The sequence below is a fragment of the Cyprinus carpio genome, chromosome A15, assembly GCF_018340385.1.
Source record: "Cyprinus carpio isolate SPL01 chromosome A15, ASM1834038v1, whole genome shotgun sequence".
Lineage (NCBI taxonomy): Eukaryota > Metazoa > Chordata > Actinopteri > Cypriniformes > Cyprinidae > Cyprinus > Cyprinus carpio.
Window position 1 is genome coordinate 21,716,766 of NC_056586.1, and position 22,500 is coordinate 21,739,265.

Consider the following 22,500-nt stretch of genomic DNA (forward strand, 5'->3'; position numbering starts at 1 on the left):
TTGATTGATGTTGAACAAGCCACATACAATGGGGTCCACTGTGAAACATCTCAGGTGGTCAAACCTAGCAGCATGGGGGGGGTTGGTGGGTTGGGGGGGGTGGGTCTATTTTTTGGTTTGCAGTGGTGGTATTGGGGTTGTGTTGTTGTGTTTGTTGGGGGGCGCATGGGACGTCACATTTTTTTGGGGAACAGGAACAGGTTGGGGGTTATGGTCCTTTCCTTTGTGTCCGTCAGTGCAGATTTGGTTTTTGGGTGGGTTGTTGGTTTTTTTTGGTGCTTTGTTGTTTACTTGTTGTCTCCTTGTTGGGGTGTTTTGTTAGAGGTTGCAGTGGTTGTGGTGTTCATTTTTTTAGTTTTGTATTTTTTGTTTTTTTCTGTTCAGAAGCTTTGGAGGGGTTCCACTTGTTGTGTCGCGTTTTTGGGGGGTTCACAAGCCTGGTAATTTTTTGGTCTGTGGACTTGTTTTTAGGGGTTTTCTTCTGGGGGGGTCCTTTCATCACATGGGGGGGTGGGTGGGGGAAGTTTGGGGTCATGTAACATGTGGGTCTCAACGGTTGGGGTGGTGGTGGCAGGGAGTTCGTGTAGGGTGTTTTCAGATGTTTTAACATGGTTGTGGTGTGTGGGGGGGGGTATGTGTTTAAATCTTGTTACGTGTTTATTTTGTTATTTTGGGGGGGGGGGGTTGGTTCTTGGGGGTTGTGGTTTTGGGGACAGTTGGGATGGTGGTAAGGTTTTGGTTGTTGTTGGTGTTGGTTGTTTGGTGGGTGTTGTGGGTTTGTTTTTGGGGTTGTATTATCCATTTGGGGGTGGTGGGTATTGTGTGGTGTTGCCTTTGTTGACTGGGTTGTGGTGTTTGTTTTTTCCTCCGGTGTCCGTGGGGGGGGGGGGGGTTGTGTGGTGTGGTGGGTTGGGCTTTCCTGTTTTCTTGGTTTTGGTGGGGGTGGGGTTCTGTTATGTGCGGGGCTGGGGTAGTGTTGTGGGGGTTCATGGTTTGTGGGTTGGATTCTTGTATCCCTAGGGGGCTCACTATGGGGTTGGGCTTTCTTGGTGGGTGGGGGGAGGTTTGGGCTGGGGTTTACACATAGTGTGGGAATGGGGGGGTGTGGGGGGGTGTTTTGTCTACTGGGGATATGGTGGGAGGTGACAACCCATGTTTAAAAAATGGTTGTAAAGTGTTCCTGGGTTGTGGTAAATGGGGGTTTTTAATATGGGTGTGTGTTGGTTGTTTCACTCTACAATGTACTTGTGGGTGGTCTACCCCAATAATCGGTGGTCAGTACTGTGGGTGTGTGCTTGGTGTTCCGGGTACTGTGGTGGTGGGTGGGGGTTTGGGCTGGTGTTTGTATGCCTCTGTTGTCTGGGTGGTGAGGGGGGTCTTGGGGGTGGGGTTGGGGGTTAGTTTGGGGTATAGGGTTGTTAGTTTGTGGGGGTGGGGGTTTTGGTTGGGATGTGGGTGGTGTTTGTTTGTTTGTCGGTGGTTGGGTGTGTGTTGGGTGTTTTTTGGGGGGGGGTTGGTGGGGTGTTTGTTGGTCCAGTGGGGGTTATGTGGGTGGGGGGGAAGGGGTGGGGGTCCCTGTGTGTTGGTGTATTTTGTGTGGTGGTGTTTCAGTTCTTGCAGGTTGGTTGTGGGTTTTGGGGGTTATGGGTCTGGGGGTTTTTTTGTGTGTGTCAGTGTGTGTGGGTGTTGTGAATGGGGTATGGTGTCGTGTCGTGGTTTGTTGGGCAGTGGGGGTAATTGTTTGTTTGTGTGTTGTGTTTGGTGTGGGGGTGTCATTTTTTGTGTGTGTTGGTTGGGGGTTTCTGGGTTGTTTTGTGGTGTTTTTTTTTTGTGGTGGTAGTTTTGTGTGTTTGTTTGTTTTTGGGTGTGTGTTTTTTGGGTGGTGGGGCGTGTGTGTGTGTGTCCGGGGGGGTCTGGTGTGTGTGTTGGTGGGTGTGTGGGGGTGTGTGTGTGTTTAAGGTGTTGTTTGGTGTTGTGGTGTGTTGGGTGTGTGTGCTGGGTGTTGTGTATGTGATTTTTTTGAGTGTGTGTCTAGTTGGGGGTCTTTTGGGGTGGTGTTAGTGTTGTGGTTGGGCTGGGGTGGGTGGTGTGGGGTTGGGTTTGTGTGGGGTGTTGGGTGGGGGTGTGTGATGTCTCGGTGGGGGGGGCGTGTGGGGGGGTTGTGTTGGGTTCTTTGTTTTTTGTGTGGGGTCGTTGGTGGTGGGTATTTTGGGGTGTGGGGGTCGGGTAGGGTTGGGGTCCTCGTTGTGTGTGGGGTGGTATTTTGGGGGGTTGGGGGTGTTCTGGGGGGGGGGGGTTGTTGGGTGGCGGGTGTTTGTTTGGTTGGGGGTGGGGGGGGGGCGGGAGGGGGGGTGGGGGGGGGGGGTGGTTGGGAACATTGTTTGTGGGTAGGAGGTGTTTTTTGGGGTGGTTTGGGGACAGTTGGTCGGGGGGTGGGGGTGTGTGTTTGTATAGGGGGGGGGTGGGCGGGATGGTTGGTGAGGGGTGAGGGGGGTTAGGGTTGGTGGTTGTTGTGGTGGTTGTGTGTGGATTAGGTGTGGGGGGGGTGGGGTGGTGGGTTGTTGGGTTGGGGGTGTGGGGGGGGAGTTTCGTGTGGGGGGGGGGGTGGGGGGTGGGTAGTTGTGGGTTTGGTTGTGGGGGGGGGGGAGGGGGGGGTGTGGGAGGGTGTGGTGGGGTTGTGTTTGGGGTGTGTGGTTGGTGGGGGGGGGGGGGTGGCGGGGGGGGGGGGGTGGGGGGGGTGGGGGGGGGGGGGGGGGGGCGGGGGGGGTGGGGGGGGGGGGGGGGGGGGGCGGGGCCGGCGGGGGTGGGGGTGGTGTCTGGGTGGTGTGTAATTGGGGGGGGGGTTGTGGGGGTGCTGAGTTCGAGGGGATGTGTGCTGGTGGGTGGGGTTGTGTGTGGGCGGGTGGGTGGTGGTGCGGGGTTGTACACTTGGTGCCTAGCCTTTGGTGTGGCGGCTGTGCGGGTGTGGCTGGTGTGTGTGTTGAAAAAATGTCGGTAGTGTGGTGGTTCCTAGGTGTGTGTGTCGTGTCAGGGTGTGTGGTAAAATGAGTGTGTAGTGAGGTGCAGTTGCCGGGGGTGGTAGTTGTCTGTTGTGTGTTGTTGCGGTTTGTGTGTGTGTCTTTGTGTGTGTGTGTGTGTGTGTTTGTGGTGTTGGAGTGTATGTGTAGTGAGTGAGTGCGTGAGTGATGTGTGCGTGTGTGTGTGTGTGTGTGAGTGATGTGTGTGGTCGATAGCTTTGTGTGTTGTTGTGTTTGAGTGTATGTGTGTGTGTGAGTGTGATGTGTGTGGGTGGTGTGTGTCGCTCTGAGCGAGTATGGTGTGTGTTTGTGTGTGTTGTGATGTTGCTGTGTGGGTGTGTGTCCTCATCCAATGTGTGTGTGTGCTGTGTCGATGCTGTGTGTGTGTGTAACACGCCAGTGTGTGTGTGTGTGTGTGTGTGTGTGTGTCAGTGAGTGTGTGTGTGTGATGTGTAAAAAGCGTGTGGCCAGTGAGTGTGGAGGTGTGTGTAAAAGTGTGTGTGTCAGTGAGTGTGTGTGTGTGTGTGTAAAAGTGCAGTGTGTGTGTGTGTGTGCTGCCCAAAGCTGAGTGTGAGTGATGTGTGTGTGTGTGTGTGTGTGTAAAAAATTACAAAGTGTGTGTGTGTGTGTGTCATGTGTCATGTGTGTGTGTCAATCATTCCCTCAACCGGTAAAAAAGGCTCAGGGCCCAGCCCCCCTGCCGGCTCTTCTCTGCGCCTGCTGAGAGCTTCAGTGACCGCAGAACCGGAAAAAAGTGCCGCGTGTCGTGTGATCGCTATATCTCTGTTCGGCCAGATACCTGCAGCACAGAAGCAGTCATCAGTAGCACAGGTATCATATTTGTAGCCGCAGACAAATCAGCATACATTGTATGGGTCACAATTATACATTTCTCTTTTATGTCAAAAAAATCATTAGGGATATTAAGTAAGATCATGTTCCATGAAGATATTTAGTAAATTTCTACCGTAAATATATAGTCAAAACTAATTTTTGATTAGTAATGTGCATTGCTAAGAACTTCATTTGAACAACTTTTAAAGATGATTCTCTCAATATTTAGACTTTTTTTGCACCCCTCAGATTCCAGATTTTCAAATAATAGTTGTATCTCAGACAAATATTGTCCTCCCTAACAAACCAGCACATCAGTGCAGCCTGCCACACACAGAGACACACACACACACACACACACTCCCTCGAACACCCTGGTAGTGTCTTTGAGGCAACGCATACCGTACCTCTGAACTGCCTCCGATCCGCTCTGTGTCGGATCCCTCCTATCCACCTGTCGGAGTCACGCTGGATCGATGCCTATTTCAGACACAGAACATCGAGCAGAGCTCACACTCCATTATGAAGTTGGTCTAAATCCGCCTTCACCTCTTACCGAGGTCGTTGGGGCTCAACTACCTAATTTTGATATGAAACATCACAGCTGGGACTACTACATTCGAATCATGTTAATGTATCACTAACAGGGCTCACATGTGTAATGGTTTTGCCAGCATCTTTGACAGATTGTGTGCTGACAGATGCCGCAGTGAAGCGATATATATATATATATCTCTCCATCACATGCAGTACATTACAAGATCCTACTGCACATCTGTGGCAGCATCACTGAACTCATGGAATCACTCAATCAGTGATCATCAACTAAGTAAAGTCAGTAGCTGTGAGAAGAACAGGATATCAGGGTTTAAGCATCGGGCAGTTAACCACATTCGACCGACCACAAACCAGAAAAAAAAAGAGGACGCTTTGATCAATATATCTGTCCCTTAAGCACAGTAAAGCAGTCATCAGCAGCACAGCATATTTGCCAGCAATAGACAACAATACATTGTATAACATAATTATACACTGTTCTCGCACATGGACAAAAGGGATCATTAGGATATTTCCAGCCTCAGCAGATGTCCATGAAGATATTTAGGCAAATTTCCTACTGTAAATATACCTATACTCAAAACTTAATTCTTGATGCAGTAATATGCATTGCATAAGAACTCTATTTGGAACAACTTTTAAAGACATTCTTCAATATTGATTTTTGCTCCTCTGGGGATTCCCAGATTTCAGTTTTGGCACAGCCTCCCTGCATGACACTCCTAACAAACACACACAACATCAATGGAGGAGATTATTTATTCAGATCTCAGATGATGTAGAAACTTTAAACCAATTTGGTTTCAGGGTCAGCATTTTATTAGGATATTAGATTATATTGTGCTTCAACTTACGCTCTAAACTAAAAAGAGCCATTTTAAATTAATAAATCGGTTTATTCAAACGATGTATATATATATATATATATTCAAACGAATCTGGAATGAATCAGAATCGCACCTCGCTGTACTCTGTTCCAGTATCCTGACCACAATGCTCTGGGCACACCTATCAGTTAAAGCAGTACATCAATGAGCAGCTGTGAGTTTACAGGTGAGGCATCGTGTGGGATGTTCCACCTGGCTGCGACCAGCGCGATAGTGACCCGCGAGGGTCTTCAACAGGGTGCCATGGAGCTGAATTGCTGGGATCTGCCGGCCGATTCGTGCGGCCTTAGTGGACCGGCCATCCACTTGAGCTGCAGGGGTGGGAGGAGCTTAGAGTGAGACTGCTCCTGCCTCTACGGACGAAGGGACGCCAGGGTGGATCTGGGAGCCCTTGCAGATGTCCCGGAGCAGATTACAGTGCACTGTGTGTGACTTAAGGAAAATGTGTGTGTGTGGAGGAACTGTTTTACTATTGTATGGGAGCTAAGCTTAGAGGAACAGTAGCCCAAGTCAGGCAAATCAGAGGGTCTGTGAGGAACTGGTGGGGAACTGAGCTAATGGGAGGAGTTGGGCGTGAACTGCTGGGAGCCACTCATGAGTAAAACCCAGGGGCTGGAGAACTGAAGATCCTCCTGAATCTCATGGGAGTGAGTTTAGACAGCCACTGGAGGGACTGAAGCAAGGTGGGAGGGGCTCCAGGAGTGAACTGGGAGAAACTCATTTGGGGTGGGAGGAGCCTGCCGTCAGGTGGGGAGGGAGCTTTCTAGGAGTGAATTTGGAGTGACTTTCTGTGTGTTCGACACTTGAAGCTGGGCGGCTTGGTCACACACCGATCAGTGTGTGTGACATCAAAGTACCAAAGGAGTTATAGAAGATCAGACGGCTTCCGTAAGCTTTCAAACGCACCAAGCGTGAGCAGCCTTGCCATCACACCCACTTCATCAGTTGAACACACCTATTAGTTTCGAGGAGTTCAGAGAATGAACCAGGGTTTAGAGCCGAAATGGGAGGGACTTGAGAGAGTTGGGGAGGAGCTTATAGTGAAATGGGAGGGTTTTGGGTTAGGTGGGAGGAGCTTAATTTGGTCGGGTTTGAGTTATGAGTGTTTAGGGTTTAGAGGAACTGGGAGGGACTTGAGTTGGGAAATGGGAGGAGTTTAGAGTGAACTGGGAGGGACTTGAGTTAAAATGGGAGGAATTAAGAGTGAACTGGGAGGGACTTGATTTAATGGGAGGAGTTTAGAGGAACTGGGAGGGACTTCTAAGGGAAAATGGGAGGGTTTGGAGTGAACTGGGAGGGACTTGAGTTAAAATGGAGGAGTTTAGAGAGGAACTGGGAGGGACTTGATTTAATGGGAGGAGTTTAGAAGTGAACTGGGAGGGACTTAAGGAAAATGGAGGTTTTGGAGTGAACTGGGAGGGACTTTGAGTTAAATGGGAGGAGCATAGAGTGAACTGGGAGTGGACTTGCGTTAAATGGGAGGAGCCGGGGAAAGTGAACTGGGGGAGGGACTTAAGGAAAATGGGAGGGTTTGGAGTGAACTGGGAGGGACTTGATGTTACCTGGGAGGGCGAAGTTTAACACAATCATCTCAGATGAAGTGAAATAAATGCATATTTGTCAAAATGTTGTATGATAAACATGGCTCAATATAACAGTGCATTACTGAAAACGCTTTTAATGAGCAACAGAAACAATACCGCGCCATCGTTTTCAAGAACAAGGTTCAACATACGCCGACTATTTGCGGATACTATGTCATGGGGAATGTCAGGTAGATATAGTGGCTGTGGCGCTAAGTCAGAATTCCGCTATCTGTCTGCGAGTGTTGTGATGAAGTCGAACGCCTCCTGTTTAGCGCGGAATTAGAGAGGGCTTGAGTTTGGTAGGAGGAGTTTAGTGTGGGGAGGGACTTGAAGATCAGATGGGAGGAGCTTGAGTGTGAACTGGGAGGCGATTAAGTATCAACTGGGAGAGGTTTACCAAACTGCGTGGGACTTGTGCTAGGTAGGAGGGGTTTAGTGAGTAGGGAGGGCTTTTAGGCACTGGCTGGGATGTGGCGCTACCTGGGGTCTGGAACGCCTACAGTGTGTCGTCTCATGGACAGGTATCTGGCCATCGCTTCTGACCTGGGCTCTTCTCTCCTCATCGCTGTCCAGAGCCATCGGCCCGTCCGATCCGACTTGACAACACACACACACACACTCATCCACTGTAAACCAGTCCATTTGATTTATGATGTATTCTCTCAGTGATTGTGAGAGCAGAGAGAGCTGAAAGCAGTGTGGGCTGCCACCTCCTTGAGAATCTGATTCTCGGGGTTTATGAGCTGAACCTGCGGCACTGTCATACTGACAGCACTACTCTGATCCTGCAGGACACACACACACCACGTGATGAAGCAGATCCATCAGCTCCACGCTGGTCAAATACACCCCGATGGACTCAAAACATGTCTATATAGTTTTTAAGCTTTAGTTTATTTTTTTAATTATTTTAGTACTTAAACTAAACTTAAAGGTTGCTTAAATGAACTCCTAAATTAATCCTTTAATTTCTGTTAATATTTATTTTTTATTTAAGTAATGAATGTTTTCCTAGTTTTGTGTTAGTTAATGATAATAACCCTAGTGAAAGTCGTGCCTTGATTATTATAAACTACATTTTTTCTAGTTTTAGTCTTTTCGTTTTGAACTGAACATTTTGAATCTAGTCCAAATTCTGGATGCTCTGACTGAAAATAATCCCTTTTGCAAGTGAGTGAGCAAACACAGAAAGAAAGCTGAAAAACACTGCATCATAACCAGAATCCTCTCACAACCCCACGATCCCCTTCCTCTCTAAAATCATCATTAGATCTGCACAAGCCCACGGCGCTGCTTTCATACAGTATGTAAATGAGGCACTCTGGAGCTCATGCATATTCCTCTCATCAGGAATCAAAGGTTGCTAACGGTAACGGCACACACCTGCACAGCGTTGAGTTGGTAGAGGGGCACCGAGGCGCAGGCGGAGCCACACAGGTTCTGTGTGCCGCTTGAGTTTGTCAGACAGCAGTACTGTAGGTGCCTGGTAGTGATCGTAGACGCCATCAGTGTGCAGAGACTGAGATAGAGAAACACAACCACCATCAATGTTCCAGAAGAGCTCATCTGGAAATAAAGGAGGTGTGTGTGTGGTGTATGGTGTGTGTGTGTGTGTGTGTGTGTGTCACCTGTAAGGTCCGGCCATGGGGCGCGGCCCATCTCCCGACATGGCCATCAGAATCTGCTCGTTAATTCATTCAGTTTTCTCTCTCCACCTTCACCTGCTCACATCTCTGCTATCAGCTGACAGAGACACAGGTAAATCAGCAATAATTCTACACAACAAAAATCTGTTTAAGTCTAAGAACTGCAAACATCACGTGTGTGTATTGTGTGTTTTTGTGCTCGTGTGTGTGTGACTGACTCGGGTCAAACCTCGGGTCGTGGGTCCTTTGTCTCATCCACTTGTTCTTACAGATCTGGCCTCCATTTGAAAGCCGGGCCGACTGGGCTCCAGAATCAACATGTGTCCTGATCAGATACTCACAGTCTGTAACACCACACAAAAACATCGCCAGTCATGTGTCCTGGCTCCTCGAGAATGTGTGTGTTGTGTGTTGTGTGTGTGTTTAGAAAGTGAGTGATGTATTAAGTGCGCAGAGGAGCGTGATCTTTGATCTGTGCATACGCAGGTGAGACTGTTCAAGAGGAGTGTGCAAACACCTAATGTTTGTGAGAGTGAGTCAGAGGTGAGCGACTGTGTGTGTACGTGCAATCCAGAATGACTGTCGCGTGTGCTCCCAGAACTGAACGCTGGAGGAGAGTGTGCGGATTCAGTGAGTGCGCGAACGAAAGTGAATAAGTGCGAAGCAGGGAGAAAGAGAGTGCGTACTAGTGAGTGCGAGCGTAGACGAATGAACTTGAGTGTGAGTCAGAGTAAGTGAGTAGGTGTGTGCATGCAAACGTTGACGAATTAGCGTTCGTGCGCAATCAAGAATGAGTGGAGAGTGAACGCGAGTAAAGCGGCGAGCACAGGCAGCGAAAGCGGGAGAGAATGTGAGTGTGTGAGTGAGAGCGCAGTGTGTAAGAAATGAATATGCGTGACTGAGTAGGAGCGGAAAGGTGCATATTCATCGTGCGTGATAGTGAGTCAGAGTAAGGATGGTGAGGCGTGTGTCTGCATGTGCGACAACAGGTGTGTGCGTGCGTGAGAGTACAGAATGAATAAGCGTGACCGAGGCGAATCAGTGTCTGCGCTTAACGAAAGTGAATGCGTGCGAGCGTGAGAGAGAGTGAGAGTGCGTAGTCAGTGTGCGGAGCGTGTGTTAGTGAATACAAGTGAGAGTGGGTTGCGAGTGTGTGAGAAAGAAAGAATGAATGCGCAGTGATGAGTGAAAGTGAGCTAGGATTGCGAGAAAGTGCGCAAGAGTGAATCTGCATGTGCGAAACTGTAGACAGAGTGGTGGCAAGAACGAATGTGTGTGAGTAGTGTGTGTCATGAAGAACTGATCCGAACTTCACTGTGTACTCTGCCGGAGGTTCTGTGTAAAGTTTCCATCAAACGGTAACGGCCACAGGCAAGACCGCATAACACCACACCCAAACTGTGGAGAGAGAGAGATCTACATCAGACCTCGCCCGCCACACTCATGATCTGTCACGCGAGCATCGCCTGGAGATTTCGCTTCGCATATGTGCTGTGCAGATAAGTGACGAGGGTGTGTGGATCTGAGCGCGTGATTGATAGGTGAGTAGGCGTGCTCACTGCTGTCCATTACGCAATGCTCCAGGATATGTGGTAGGTTAGTGTAAACAGACATTTAAATCGCAGTGTGAGCGGGCCGCTTGTATATTAACTTGATGTCATTGAGTGTAATGCGGAGGTCAGACAGAAGCTCGGTTTTACCCAGATAGTCCACTTTGGTCCATCATACTTTTCTCAAGAGCTCTCGGGCACGCAAAATGTGGACTGCCACACCACGTCTTCAGCAGCTGCCCCTGAAAACAGATTACTGAAGCCAAATCTGATGAAGACAGAGACGGACGGTCAAACACACTGGGCAAACACACACAGAATAAGTGTGACCCCCCTCACACACAGAGTGACACACATGAGACACACAGAGACACACACACACACACACACACACACACACACACACAGAGACGTGAACACACACACACACACCGGAGGACTGCACACACACACGCCTCAGTGAGCTGCACAGAGACAAACATCGATACACTGAAGAGAAATCACACACAGGAGACACAGAGAAGCAGGGCCACACACACTGACACAAAAAAAAACCCCCCCAAACCCCACAGCGGAAACCACAGACAAACCCCCTTTGCAAAAACAACCACACCACCCCACAAACCACTCCCCCTCCTTCGGCCCCCCCCCCCCCGAAACCCCCCCCCTCAAAGAAAAAAAAAAAAACCCCCCCCCCCCCTCCGCAAACCCCCCCCCAACACACCCACACCCCACTAATTCCCCATCGGGACCCACAAACTCCCACCAACCCCCCCCACCACCCGATAAAAACAGGACCGTAACGCCCAGCAACAAACCCATAACCGACAAAAAAATTAACTCGAAACACCGGCCCACTAGGAAACAAAAAAGAGCGCAACACAACCCGCACAACCCGACGGCCAAATCCAAACCCCCCCCCCAAAAACAAACTCCACACAAACAAACCAAACAACTAATAACAAAAAAAAATTCTGGTAAGTAAAAAAAACAAAAAACAAAGAAAGAAAAAAAAAAAAAAAAAAAAAAAAACCACAAAACAAACCCCCCAAATACAACACACCAAACAAAAAAAGGACCTAAAAACATACAGAGCAGAAAGATGGACCTACCCTGGGTCTCAATCTAACATAAGTACATAGGTAAACAAAAAGCAAACATGCTGAAAACAGGTAAACCGATGTGACCAAAAAATAGAAAACGGTCGACGCGGGAACTAAATCTAAAAAGCGTCAACCCAAAACAAAACGGCACTGGACACAACTGCGAACCCACCCACTACCCCACAAAAAAAAAAAAAAAAACATCACACAAAAATGAAGACCTCAAAAAAAAGATACTACACAAAAACCCCCAACAAACATGTCACAAAAAGAAAAAACAACACAAAAAAAAAAGAAAAGAAAAAGAACAAAACACCCACACACACACAGAGACACACACTCACACACACACCACACACACACACACACACACACACATACACATAGACACACACACACACACACACAACACAGAGACACACACTCAGTGACACACACAGAGACACACACCACACACACACACTCACACACTGCGACCTTGATGTTGAGGTTGTGGTCCAGCAGCAGGTCTTTTCAGCCTTCAGGTCTCTGTGGGACGCATGTTCCTGCAGTGACAGAAAGCAAACCGGCTACATGCATCTGCTTGAACTTCCGCCAAGCCTCTTTCTCCGCCATCCGTCCGGTGTGAGCCACTTAGGCAGGATCTGAGAAACACACGGGAGCAGAAACACCTCAGAGACGTTCAACACTGTTCTGGTGAACTGATTCTTCTGAATCAAAGTCCTGTCTCACCGGAAGATCTTCTTCCTCCGCTGGCGCATTTCAAGTCACCGCCAGGATAGATCAGCTCTTCCTGCCTCATCAGTCACCTGCCAAACACACACACATCTTCGTAGCCAATCACACTCAACCCGCGACACAGACCACAGACCACTGGCTGCGAGCGTGGAGGGAGGGGGGCGGGACCTGGTACAGACGGATGATGTGAGGTGTCGCAGCATCTCTCATGATCTGAACCCTCCTGAAGATCTTCTTTCAGATTCTCATCGTCTGTAGCTGAGTCTTATCATCCACCATCTTTATCGCAACCTGAGAGACGGACACACACACAGTATCAAAGAGCAACACTAGTGTACTTCTACATTAGCATAAATATAGGCTAGTTTATATACACACAGCACACATGATGATCCACAGCATCTATGAATGAATTCTTGTTAAATTCAGGTTGATGGTGCTCATATGTTTGTGTGCCTTCAGGTCATCTCAGATGGACGATTGTTCTTGCAGTGACAGAAATAAACCGCCCGCTACGATCTGCTTGAACTTCCGCCGCGCAGTCTTTCCAGTAACACTCCGTGTCCGTGAGCCACGAGGTGATGATGAGAAACACACGGAGCAGAAAAACACCTCAGAGACGTTCAACACTGTTCTGGTGAAACTGCTTCTGCTGATGCAAAGTCCCTGTCCTCACCGTGAAGCTCTCTCCTCCGCTGGGCGTACTCGGTCCCAGATGCACCGATCAGCGGCACAGCTCCGTCTCCACACACCCTGCCAAACACACACAGAACCGCAGCAATCACACACAACCGAACACAGATCGCACCAGAACCATCAGGCTGCGAGCGTTGAGAGGCGGGGGCGGGGGACATGGTAACAGACTGATGACATGTGATTGTGTTCGCAGCCTCGGTCATGATCTGAACCCCCGAGAAAGATCTTTCTTCCAGATTCTACATCGGCCAGCTGAGTCTGAAATCCACGATCTTTATCGCAACCTGAGTGACCGGGACCACAACAATACTCGCATAAACAACAGTGTACTTCATAGCGCATAAAACACAAGCTAGTTTTACGGCTTGCCAAGCAACATTGATGATCAAGAGCATGCATGAATGAATTCATATATAAAATTCAACTGATGTGCAGACACGTACGTCATGTTGTGTGTGTGCGTGCGGTGGCATGTGTGTGTGTGTGTTGTGTGTTTGTGTGTGTGTGTGTGTTTTGTCATATCAGATGTGGTGGATTGTGTTTTTATGAGCTGAAGACAGACAGTAAATCAGAATGGAGGAGCAGCAAACAGAATGTGACTGGTTCTAGTAACACTGCGACGCACAGTGTGTGTAATTGGTGTGTGTATTTCTAAGCATGTGCTTCTATAATATCCCTGGATCCAATCCAGCTACAGTGATGCAATCAGGACTCCACTGAACCTTTGTGCGGATCCTGAAAAACAACTGGCACCACACACCACACACAACACACACACACACGACACACACCACACACAACACACACACACAACACTGATTGCAGCACTGGAGAACCGGAAGTTCTTGCTCAAGCAAAGTCACCCGCAGGAGCACAACCCATCACCGACACAAAAAAAATCCTTGATGGGTCGTAGTGGTGTTTGTGTGTTGGGTGTGTGCGGAGTGTTGTGTCGTGTCGTGTGGTGTGTGTGATTGGGCGGTGTGTGTCGTGTGTGTGTGGGTGTGTGTGTTGTTTGTGGGGTGTCGCGTGTGAGGCTGGGGGTGTGTTGTGGGTGTGAGTGAGTGTGTGTGTTGGGTTGTGTGTGTGTGGTGTGGTGTGAGTGAAGTGGTGGTGTGTGTGTGTGTCTGACAGTGACGAATGGATGTAAATTTACTGCACCTTAATCAATTCCGTCAAGATATATTTCAGCGCCCCCCCCAAACACTTTAAATGGACAACACGTTGACTAAAGTGAAAACAATACACCGTACACAGTACACACAGGTATTTGAAAGCCGCAATGATTTTAAGACTTTTAAGGGAACCAGCACAATAAAAATTCCCTACCAGACGAGAAGGTTTGAGGGAGTATCTATGGTTAAAATTTAACCTGTTCATGATGACCTTTTAAGGCTATATAGCTATATGAAATTATAATTGTTGACTATGCCTCTTTTTTGATAACGGTAACTTTGCGTGGATCAGTGGGGATTCCGTTGTCGTCCAAAACTTTTTCAAAAAATGCAAAGGAAACACTTTTACGTTTCGTAGCACATCAAAGAAACCGTTTCTTGGCTTTTTTGAAATCTTCAACAAAACATTTCCTAAAAGCAGATTACGTCATGCACCCAGTGCAGGGAAGCTGCTGAGATTAAACCAAATCAAATAAAGTGAAAAAAAAGTACTGGTTTTTAACGTAATAAACCCTGGTCAAGCTAACAATCACTCTAAGTGATCAGTAAAACAATAGGAAACCATTTACATGAGCAATACATTTATAACAGTATTTTCGTAATCTTTGTTAATATTAATAATAATGCAACTGCTCATTGTTAGCTCAGCTCCATTAAATAATATTAGCAGATTTTGGATTTTAATAACGTATTAGAAAATGTTGAAATTAGGTTAATAAACGCTTTAGGAGTATTTTCATTGTTATTTCACCAATGTTAGCTTACTGTGAAGTGTTAAATTCAGGAATACTGCAGTCAGTTTCTCACATCACAGCAAAGGAGCTACGGAAGGTCAACCTATGTTTCGAGACGGTGTTACTACTGTCACCACACACACACTGACACAGCTCATGAACCTTACACACACTCAATATGCAAACACACTCCATAAAACACAGAGCTGAACTGATATCCTTCCACACACACACACACACACACACACACACACACACACACCACACACACACACACACCACAGCTCTCCACACACAACACTCACTCTCTCACACACACACACACTCGCTCACCACTCACACACACACTCTCACTCACACACACACACACACTCTCACTCACACACACACACCCTCTCTCACACACAACACACTCTCTCACACACACACACCACACCTCTCACTCACACACCACTCTCACACTCACACACACACACACACACCACACACCACACTCACTCTCTCCACACAAACACACTCTCTCTCACACACTCTTCTCTCTCTCTCTCACACACACACACACACTCTCATCTCTCTCTATTAAACACACACACACAACACTCTCTCTCTCTTCTGATCTGTGCTGAGGTCCAGCACTGATACAGACGCCACACTCAGAATATCATAGAACACATGATACGCAGCACAAGTCACTGAACACACGCGTGACATCACGGAGCTGTTCTCGTGCAGGAACACGTCTCATCAGACCTACACCGAACCGTTTAGGCCTCATGTTTCTACAGTTAATCTACCAAGTTTTTCCGCTACACCCTTCTCTAATTTTTCTTAGTCACCTCTGAGTCTCTTTGTTCACAGGTATCTCGTGTGAAAGCTTCCACTCTCAGACTTAATCCTCTGCCTTCCAGTTTATTCAAACTCTGTTTTGGTTACTCGTGCCCTGTTCTTCTCTCAATAATAAAGGACTCCTCGGCCGCTGGTGTTGTGCTTTTGGTTAAAGCTGTTAATGACTTTACTGTGAGCTTCTGATTCTGGCCGCTCTCTCGATTCTCATCTTTACTCGATCTTAGCTCAGCCTTCGGACGCCCGTTGACCACATGCTTTTACTGAATCGACTGGAAACCGTCTATTCGGTGAATCTGGGACTGCACTAGATTGGTTTAGGGTCATATTTTATGGGTCGCAGTCAATTAGTCTTCATGGATGATTTTCAGATCTGATGTGGATCCCGTTTTGTTTGGTGTGTCCACAGGGCTCTGGTACTTGGTCCCCTGGCATTTTAGCATTTATATTTAACCTCTTGGTCAGCTATTAAGATCCCTTAACCTCAGCTACCACTTCTATGCTGATGATACTCATATTTATATACATTCTCAACCTGGTCAATTTGCTGGATGCCCTCATCTTTCCAACCGTATTATGAGATTAAGCTGCGCGGATGTCTAAACCATTTTCTGTGTCTGAAAACAAGACTCTAAACACTGAAGTTTTAGCTTCTTGGCCTCTCCCAACCAACGGAGAAATGACTGCTTCTGTAGATCTACCAGCTGAGTTGATGGTGTTGCCCTAGAGCTACACAGTAAACTAAAACATCTTGTGTATCTTTGACGACACTATGTCATTCGAGGCTCTTGTACAGAACACGGGGTAAAAGACCTCCTTTTTTCATCTTAGAACTATTGCAACGTTGATTCGGCCCATGCTGCCCTTTTCTTGTTGCTGAAAAATTGAAGTTAATTCTTTTTATTTCTCATGAAACATTAAACACCACATGCTCTCCTTGTTGGAGTGTCCAAATCCTCTCTTAACAAACTGCAGAATTCAGCAGCTATTTTACCTGGGGTTAGGGCTGGCGACCATATATCTCCTGTTCTGAAGACGTTACACTGGCTCCGTTAAACACCGTATAGATTTAAAATCCTAACGCTTACATACAAGCCTCTGCACGGTCTCGCTCCACAGTATCTGGCAGATCTTTTAACACCTCATACACAAACTTGCACGATCTTCTCAGCACGGTCTCTTAGTTGTTCCCAAAACACGGCTGTGATCCAGGAGTCACAGGGCCTTTTCTACGCATGCTCCAAAACTGTGGAATTCTCTCCCAGTTGACATCAGCGATGCTTTAGCTGTTTTTAAAACTTTTCTCAAAACAAATGACATCCTGTGTTCAACATTGATAATAATCAGAAATGTTTCTTGAGCAGCAAATCATCATATTAGAATGATTTCTGAATCAGATTTGTTTTGCGTTATGCGAATGAAATATTAGAGGAGAATGTGCTGAACCGTCATGAAAATAATCGCAACAATGCAAAACTATTTAGGACGGTTTTCCCTTTCATTATTTTTCACTCTCTTACACACCGTATTTTTGATCAAATAAATGGAGCCTTGGTGAGCAGAAGAGACTTATTTAAAAAAAAAAAAAAAAAAAAAAAACCCAAAACATTAAACGTAAATAAAAAAAAAAAAGTTTTGACCCAAAGAAAATGAAAAACACTATGAATTAAAATAATCACAGTAACAATGTCAAAAGAAATCATAATCATAATCCCAGCAGCGACCTCAACAGGGACACGATTCAGAAATTCACAACATGACCGGTTAAAAAATGAGGGAATGTGCGACAATAATAAGAAATTTGATATTTAGGTTGGCATTTTGTGTATGAATTGTATATGAAGTACCAATGAGCCTCGTTCATGTAAATGATGACCAAAGACGTACATTTTGAATTTAGAGTATAGTAAGAGAAAATAAACAAGTAGGCCATGAAACCAGAAACGGCCCTAATAATATATTTGTTGATCAGGTTTTAAGACAACAAAAGTCTGTGTATGTTCTGTGTGTGGTGTGTCGTGTGTGTGTGTAGTGTGTTGTGGTGTGTGTGTGTGGGTCGTGTGTGTGTGAGAGTGGTGTGTGTGGAGTGTGAGGAGTGTGTGCCACCGTGTGAGTGTGTGTGTGTGTGTGATGTGAGGGTGTGTGTCAAAGCATAACATACTTCCCTGCGTCGTCAGGTGTAGAACTGCATCAAACATCGACTCACACGTTTGGATTTTAAAGGACACTGATATCTAGAGATGCATGGCTGATGTTACATAACACTTACTGTTGAGCATGATGTGTGAACCGACCTACTACACACACTGTCCCTCAATCAACCTGTGTGTTGTCCTGTCGGTGTCCGACAGACAGATAATCAGCAGAGTTTCAACCGCCACCACTGCTAATCAAACACCACAGATATCAGCCGCTGCCAGCCCAGCCCTCAAACCACCAAAACATCAGCCTGGGCCATCGAGAGTCAGTTTCTCACGTTTCTGCATTTAGCACGACGCTTCTATGCCCGTGTTCTCACAACTGCAGCTGACACAACACCAGCAGCGCTCCTGGCCGTGTGTAGCGGTGTGACTGTAACAGCTCAGTCGCTCATCACAAAGCTCAAGTGTTTTATGTGTTTTACGCTCAGCGTCTGAAAGTTCTGACGAGCAGAGCCCCCGCAACTGACGACACCACCGTCCGCGTTGTTAACCGGCCTGCTGGAGCGCTCCTCGCATCACGATGACCTGACGCTGAACTGACAGTGACCCGGGGCACACACACACCACCCACACCAACCCACACACTACTCAGCATAGGGACAGATCTCAACCCCCAAACAACACAAGACAGAATACCGCAATGAGCGGAGCACACAGCAGCCGTCACACAACCACACACACACCACGGGTCGATCAAGGGTCTTTCGACCCCCCGATTATCGGCACCGAGATTACCAAGCAGTTTTAAGATTATCACGGTCATTTCACAAAAAACCTCGATTCGCCACGATCTAAAATAAGCTAAACTAAAATGAAATAAAATAAACTGGCTCTGATGCAGTTTGGATGAATTGATCACAAGTAGGTCAGGTACACTACCTTAATTTGAGAGTCGTGATTTATGGACTAGTATCTGATACATAATAAGCTGCGGAAATAATGCTTTTTAATATGATTCCAGCACGTTCTCTTGCGTGTCTCTGTGTATGTAAATGGTTTCTACACACGCTCGCGGGTGTTTCCAGCTTGCGTGTCCTTCACCTACACCGTGGAGGACACACCAACACATGAACATCTCTCCAGAACTTGCTCTGAATCCTTCCGAGAACTCACTTCACGACAGAGCACTTGACGGCGTTTCATGGAGGATGAAGAAACTCATTTTTCATCGGCTTTACAGACCCGACTTACGATTTAAGTTCTTCATGGCTACCCGTCAAAAACTACACAAGTTCCAGAGTTAGCTTAGAGATAGCTTAGAGAAATGATATCCCGAAATATATTAATGTGCATGCAATATGATAAACATGATACTGCTATTCATATAGCGCTTTTATAATACTAACCGACTGTACTCAAAATACTACTATTATTACAACTCTTTTGCTTAAAAGAATAATCACACAATACACCGTTTTTCTTCCCATGTTTTAATTTTGTTTGCCAGAAATAAAAGACGTTTACTATTCATTTGATTAAGAGATAAAATTAAAGACTATGCATTTATGCGCTCATTAGTTCGCTGTACTGTAACACTGAACACTAAAATGATATTTCTCGAGTCACAGAGGCCAAAGATTATTGGATGATGAGATATTTGCACCATGAGGATACTGAGTAGTAAGGTGTGTGTAAAGTTGTATAGGGGGGTGTCCTATAGGCTTTATACTTATAGTTGTTAAGGATTATTAGTGTTAGAGTTTAGGATGATTAACAGTTGCAGTCTTCTTACACTCTACAATACAGCCATGCAAGACAATCCAATTATTTTATTAGACATCTGTTTAAATTTATTATCGCCCCCCCCCCTATACTCTGATCGTAATCCTCATCGGCATCGGCTCCTGAAGAACACATACGGGCCCTACGACCCCTGACAGAAGAAGAAAGATCACAGCAACTGAACAATGTCTGAATGCACTTCTGATTATATAGAACACACACACAAACAACACACACACACTTCACAAGTCACTGAGAATCATCCACAGGACCAGTGCAAGACACAATAACGACCAGTCTGGACCAACACCATCTCTCATCTTCTCATCTCAATCCAGCCTCTGTACTCTTGTCCGTGTGTCTGTCGCTCTCCTCTAGACTGTCTCACGTTCTCTCTCTCTCTCCTCCTAGAGGCGACAGCAGGTGGTCTGTCTCTCTCTCTCTCTCTCTCTCTCGGTCTGTCTCTCTCTCTCTCTCTCTCTCTCTCGGTCTGTCTCTCTCTCTTCTGTCTCTCTCTCTGTCCTCTCTCTGTGTCTCTCTCTCTCTTCCTGTCTCTCTCTTTCTGTCTCTCTCTCTGTCCTCTCTCTCTGCTCTCTGGTCTCTCTCTCTCTCTCCTCTCTGTATCCGGTATTCAATTCAGTCAATTCAAAATATGAGCTTCACTGGCACAACATGCAGACAAGAACAGATTGATGATTATAATACACAAAACAGATTATCAATTAATACCACAACGCATTCAGTTCTCTGCCCTCTCCTACTTAACATCTCTCTCTCTCTTGCTTGCTAACCCTTGTTTCGTCGATGCTTGCTGTTGTCTCTCTCTCTCTCTCAACGGGATTACATGTTAAATGACAACGTGAAAGTGAACGTGACCTACAGTCCAAGTATAGTGAAATCATTTACTAGAATGGGGATGCTCCTGCATTTAACCCATCCAAAGTACACACACACCACACACACATCACACACCACGTGAAACACACACGCGGAAGCAGTGGGTCTCATTTATGCTGCCGGCGCCCGGGGAGCAGTTGGGGGTTCAGGTTTGTCTGGATCCAAGGGAACATCTCAGTCGTGGTGTTACCGGCCCGAGACTCGAACCCACAACCTTAGGGTTAGGAGTCAAACTCTAACCATTAGATCACGACTTCCCCCAAACCAACCAACACACACACACCTGTACAGTCACAAACGTGTGTGACACTCACACACATCATATACACACACACACACACAAACACACACACAATACTCCGTTGCTCGTTCTCTCAGCAAGACACACTGCTGCTCGCTACACACACACTTATACACTCAAACACACACACACACACACACTCTCTCTCTGTCTCACACACACACACACACTCGTGCTCGCTTCTGTGCTCACAGCACAAACACACACACACAACGTAGGAAACTACGCAAACTACACAAACACGCACTCGGATGTCTCTCAAACACACTCTCCTCCTACACACACCACTTATAACACTCAAACACCCACACACACGTCTCTTGCTCTTGTCTCTCATACCACATGCGATCCACTCAATACACACAACATCTCTTCTTAGTTGATCTTCTCATCACATCACACTTGATTACACTAAAACAACAAAACACAAAACACACACACGCAGCCACACAAACTCTCTTCTGTCTCTCAACACACACAGCACTTATACACTGAAAAACACAATACCACAAAAACACACACACCACACACACCGGCTCTCTCTGTGCTCTCACACACACACCACATACTAATAACTAATACTAACACACAAACACACAAAACACACACTCTCTCTCTGTCTCCACACACACACACTCTATACACTCAACACCAAAACACACCACACATCTCATACACACACACACTCCACAAACACACACACTGCTCTCTCTCTCTCACCAACACACTCTCTCTCTCTCTCAAACCACTCTCTCTCTTCACACCACACACACACACTTATACAAATCAAACACACACACACACACACACACACACACACACACACACAGACAGACAGACAGACAGACTCGCGCGCGCATCCACACACAGTCCACACACACAGTTTCTGAGTCGCGCATCGGTGGGCGCACCGGGTGTGTGTGTGTGTGTGAGCTCGGTGTGCGCGCCCCCCCCCGGTCAGCGGCGCGGGTCGAAGCCGGCGCCGATAGGTCGCTCAACTTCGCTCCTGGTAACAATGCTGCGTCGGCGAGTTTGACCCCGGAGATAATGCCCGTTCCCGCATTGTACGCTCCATATCGTAAGTATCCGACGCGCACGGGGTGCGCGCGGCCGACAAACAGCAGAGGCGGCTCGGCTCGCGTTCGGGTTGCGGAAAACACACGGGCGGCCGGCGGCGCCAGCACCGCTCCTTCACGGCCGCAATCCTTCTGCCCTCTCTGCACGGAAACAACAAGCGGGGACGCAGCAGCACGCGCGCTCCGGACACGCCCCCGCCGTGCGTCAGGACGCGAGCGCCGCCCATTTGCGCAGCGCCCTCTCATGGATGTCGCCGTGGCAACCGATAGCGTAACAGTGACTTCATTGCCTGCGCGTGCGCTTGTGTAGGTCGCCTTGGCGACAGAACGTGCCCGCGCCTGCGCTTGTGTGTTTATTATATTCCTCAGATCTCTCGCTGCTGTCTGCTCGAGTGCGCGGAGGAAACTATTGCCATGACAACAAGAAGTTCCCTGCATACACCCCCCCTTTAGCTCCTTCCAACCGGAAACGCGCTTGGAGACAGGAATGTGGGAACCGTGAATGCGCAACTCTTCATGAACGAGCCTCAGAGCATGCGCATCTATCTATCTGTCTGTCTGTGCGTGTTTATATATGTTAACAATAAAATTTAGTGTATAAAACAAATGTAATGATAGATGTGGGGTGTAACGGTACGATTCGGGACAACAGGAAGAAAAATCTACTGTGCTCGGTTTCTTTTTATTTATTTTGAACTAACAGTAGTAAAAATTTAAAAAAAATCCACCTCGATGTGAAAATACTAAATATTATTACATTGTTAAATATCTATAATCTGCAGTACATATATAGCCTACATACAAGGAATACATTTTTGAAATACATATATTATGATATACATATATATATAATGAAATACATATATTTGATTTAGTTTACAGATAAACAAGGTGAAAATACAGTGCAACACATAAAGTATCCTATACATTTTTGTG

The 22,500-nt window shown here is 46.9% G+C and overlaps 1 pseudogene; it reads right to left on the bottom strand.

Annotated features, from left to right (window-relative positions):
* The window catches only part of LOC109073545, a 22,688-nt pseudogene extending 10,892 nt beyond the window's left edge, over window positions 1–11,796 (bottom strand).
* Between the last annotated feature and the right edge of the window lie 10,704 nt (window positions 11,797–22,500).